This window comes from Sciurus carolinensis, chromosome 5 (genome assembly GCF_902686445.1).
Source record: "Sciurus carolinensis chromosome 5, mSciCar1.2, whole genome shotgun sequence".
NCBI classification, from domain to species: Eukaryota; Metazoa; Chordata; class Mammalia; order Rodentia; family Sciuridae; genus Sciurus; species Sciurus carolinensis.
In genome coordinates, this window is record NC_062217.1 from 92,387,711 (window position 1) to 92,392,513 (window position 4,803).

Genomic DNA, 4,803 nt, shown 5'->3' on the forward strand with positions numbered 1-4,803 from the left:
ATAAACAACTTTTAAGAAGTAAGGGTTAATCTTGGCTCGTAGTTTCAGGGGTTTCAGATCACAGTTATGTATCTTCATTGCTTTTGGACTTGTGAAAAGGTTGAACATCATGACAGAGTACATGGTGGAGCAAAGCTCACAGTAGCCAGGAAGCAAAGGCAGAATCAGGAAGCACTGTATACCAGCTGTTTTAGTCAGCTTTTTTACTGCTGTGACTAAATGATCTGACCAGCACAATTATAGAGGAAGAAAGGTTTATTTGCAGGCTTACAGTTTTAAAGATCTTACTCCATAGAAGCTGGCTCCATTCCTTGGGGCTTGAGGTGAGGCTGAACATCATGGCAGAAGATTGTTGCAGAGGGAAGCAGCTCTCATCATTAGCAAGCAAAGAGAGAGTCTCCACTCTCCAGATACAAAATATATATCCCAAAGCCAGGCCCCAATTCCAATCTCGTCCAGCCACACCCTACCACTTCAATTAATCCTATCAGAGATTAATTCACTGATTGGGTTAAGACTTTTACAACCCAATAATTTCTCCTCTGAATCTTCCTGCATTGTCTCACATGTGAGGTTTTGGGGGACACCTCACATCCAAAACATAGCACCAATATTCCCTTCAAGGGCACTCCTGCAATGGCCAAGTGTCAGAAGGTTCAGGACTCAACCTGCATGACATTTCTTCTGTGGGTACTAGGATGCTGGAACTGCATTCAAGTGAACCTGATCACATGACCATCGGTGTCACTGAGCAGAGCACCAGGAGTGGGAGCCATGCTGGCACAGATCCACAGAGCTGAAAAACAGCCACAGAAGTGAAGAGCTTGACCAGAAGGGAGAGCTCAGACAAACTGAAGATTCCAGTAAAACACAATTTTTAAATATAGTTATCAGATCAGAAATCCAAACAGTGAGCACTTAAGAGCAAAGAGGTGCATTTAAAAAGAAAGTGCTGTGCTCAGCACTTTCTGGATGGGTGATAGTTATGGTCATTGTGCTTTTAGTGCTTGAGGAGGGTTATAAATAGCCAAGGGAAAGAGATTTTCTCATCTGTTCTTTTTGTTCTTGCAAAATATGCGTGTGTGAGAGCATGCACGTGTGCACACAGACACACACACAGACACATACTTTAAGACTAGCTTGAATCTTCAGATAACATCAAAATCTACATTCAATGAATTACTCAAAGGAAAGGTTGAATGTACCAAATTTTATCCAGCAGAGAATTATATCAAAGGAGCTAAAACTTGAACATGTTAAATAACTTCGTGATATAACGTGGGATTCTCAACCTTGGTGGAAGAGAACAGACTCCCCCTCCAACCTGGGTGCCCAATGGCACAGCACATGAGGAAGATGAAGAGCAAATGAACACATAACTAAGCTAGATAACCATCCATCTGAAGTAACAGGTCAACAAGGTAGATATTATCTAGGAGAATCTCCTTCACAAAGAAAGGAATCTGCAGTAAATTATCAAGTTTAAGAAGGAAGTTGTCGCCTAAAGAGCCTATGTAATCATATTTCAAGTGGAGAGAACAATGCAAAGTTCAGAGGGGAGAAAGGCCTTGGTATCTTCATCAGAGGTGGCATAGCTAGGGGTGGTGAAAGGTGAGAGGCACTGGGATTAAGGATGGAACACAGGGAGAGACAGGTGTGTGGATCTGTTGTAGTTATGGTGGGCAGTTCTAGGACCTTGAAGGGTATTGAATCTTGTTACTGATTGAAAGATTACAGAACTTCTGTGTGGAGTAGAAGAGAAAAAGTAGAGAAAGCAGCTTGGAGATCAATGCAAAGGAGGGGAGAGAAAATGATGACAATTAGCACAAAAATACATGGAGGAGTATGTTTGCATCTGACTGGAGACTCATTGCAGGAAGGGAGTGAAAGAATTAGGCCAACTCTTAGTTTTTTGGATTGAGCAAATAATGGGAGGAGTCATTTCCTGAGATGAGGATACCAAGCTGCAAAGTGGGGAAGCAGGAATGTCAGTTGCTGCCTTATCAGAGCTAATGGTTCTGTGGATGATGCAGATGTGAAATGTAAGTCATGGTGACAGGTGGAGTGTGGATGTGACATGAGTCCCTCAGAGGAAACACAATTTACTTCCTTACTCCTACCAAGGCTCATTCCAACTCCCACTGAAGACCGGGTGGGGCTATCTGTAAACATCCATCAACAAAGTGGTGACAGAAAGCACTGATGGGGCTCCAAGCCTGCAGCTCAGATATTTATCATGGTCTTCTTGGTATAGCCAAAGAGAAACTGGAGGAGCCAAGTCAGTATATCTGGAGAAATTATGCATTTCTCTCACTTTTCAGCAGTGTCAAAGATTCATATACAGGCCTCTCCCAAGCTAGACTGATAGTAGACCAGGCACAAATAGAATGATTGTTATGAATTCACTTGGAAGTGAGTGTAACTGTTTTCCAGGAGAAGATGGGCTGTCCACAATGGAAAAGTTGGGTACATGTTTAGAGGTAGTGAGGTTTCCAAGATCCCATAGTAACTACATGAACCAATCCAAGGATCAGAAGGACTCACTATGGTGAAAGAATCACATTTTGCAAGAAGCACAATGTTTCCAAGGGAACCTCAGGAAAACTGCAAAAATCCATTACTTAAGTAATGGATTGAACCTATTTGTCGTGGCAAAAGAAAAAAAATCATAAATATTATCGGTGTCACTAATATAGGATTACTACAACCCTCAGCTTCCAAAGGCAACATGCCTTGAGTTCTCAGAAAAAGCATGTCCTGCCAAATAAAAGTCTTATACTCCCCTATACCCAGCACTGCTGGAAGACCCAGCCTGCAGTTTCGTGGTGTGAAACTGGATCATGCTTTCAGTCTTTCATCAAGAAAAAATGTAAAATTGGTGTCTAGCCCAGTCAGATGATGAGAGTATTCGTGCCCAAATGTTAACAATGAAGTTTACTTTTTCGTGAACAATTTAAATAAAATTGCAAATAAATCACATTTATAAAATAGTAAATTGTATTATCACTTGTATTCCAGTCACATAAGAGAGTTGTCCAGGTTGCAGACAGTAAGGATGTATGTTGAATAGTGAGGCTAGACCTGGCCCTCACATTCATGAACTTCAAGCAGTTTTAGCCAACCATTTCTCTGAGCCAGATAATGTTATGATACAATTGAATGAAAGGTCACTGCTGTGTTATAACAACTAGAACAGTGTGGATAAGATAGGAACTTCCTGGTATGGGGAGCAAATTCTGTAACAAATGGAGAAAATGTTTGAATTCATTCAATTACCAAAACATAGTCTCATTTATGATATAATTTGGAATTCTGGTTTTACTGAGTTTTATGCTACTTATTTTATATGCTTGCTAAAGCTGCGATTTTCCACTTGACATGAGATCCTGTGTTTGACTTTGGAACTGGTGCTGTAAGACAGCCTCCTTAGTCCTCATGGCCATAGATTAATGCTGGCTGGATTTGGAAATCTGAGAGACAAACTGAAGTATGGGATTTTAAAAACTACAAATTCATTTCCAAAACAGTAGTCTCTGATCCTACATAATTTGCTTGGTGCCTAGCTGGGGAACACATTTTAATAGCGTCATGTGCTCCCAAGTTGCATGTTGATGATAGGTACAAGCTCTGGAATATACCAGCCCTATTCTGCACAAGGATGATATGTCATCAAGAGGAGATATATGTCAGGGTTCTTGGCAGCCATTTTTTGATGGACTATTTCCAAAAAGTCAATAATTTACAAAGGAATCCTAAGTGATGCACCCAATGAGAAACCTAAACTTGGAATATTTGATAGACTCGAAGCTGTAAGAAATAAACCAATCACCAATTCCAAGCTACATGAAGAGAAACCACATCAGAATAAGAAATCACAACCAGGAAAAGACAAGCCATTATCAAAATCAGCTCCTAAAAATCAAAGGAAATATAAAGCTAAGAAAGCCAGGATTTGGAACCTTCCCCTAACCCCAAAATCAAACCCCAAGACATAATGTCACAATTAACATCTGAAGACCCTGAGATAGATGAAAAATTCAAGAGCCTAAGGAGTAAAAGCTACTAAACCTTGAAAGAACAAGCAGCAACTGAGCACAGTTAGAAGAGCAATGAACTGGAAAACATTTTAAGAGACTTTCCTCTACAGGAGCTGGAAGATTTGGAACTGGTTACTTAAAGATCCACAGGCAGCAAGTTGGTTGCACAAAGTAGTGGAAATCCATCTGTGTTAAACCCAGGGGAGCACCCTGCATATCCAATACCCACACTTCATGCTCATCTATCATCCTAAGCTTTTATCCAAACCTTGAAACATATGTGAAATTATTTAATGACGTCCATTAAGTTGACTTCTCCTTTCAATGCATGTTAGAGAAAAGACACATGAATTCCTTAGCTGAACAAACTAAGACAAATGTCATTGTCATTGAACCAATTGCCCTCAGGTACCAAGAGGATGGTATTTAACATATAAATGAATAAGGCATTTCAAATTAAATAAAGGCAGACTCATTAGGTTGGTTAAAAGAAGTCAGTATAAAACCAGTAAACAAATGTTTATTCCTGTAACCTTAGAATGCTCCTTTCTTCTCTCGACTTTGTCTCAAGATATTTTCAATCCATAATTTTGAGGAAAATTGAATTGCTTTCTAGTTCAGTCCCTTAAGGGAGTTCCTTAGGGAGGCCTTAATGTTTCCATGATTTATTTTTAAGCCCAGATTCAGGATTTCTTTATCCAGTGCAATTTGTATGGTCTAGGACACCCAGAGAGCCTGGACATGCATTCAGGTATTACCATTGCTC

At 40.1% G+C, this 4,803-nt stretch overlaps 1 pseudogene; it reads left to right on the forward strand.

The window, feature by feature from the left end:
- The first annotated feature begins 636 nt into the window (after positions 1-636).
- Positions 637-4,177, forward strand: LOC124985654 (eukaryotic translation initiation factor 2A-like; annotated as a pseudogene).
- The last annotated feature ends 626 nt before the right edge of the window (positions 4,178-4,803 follow it).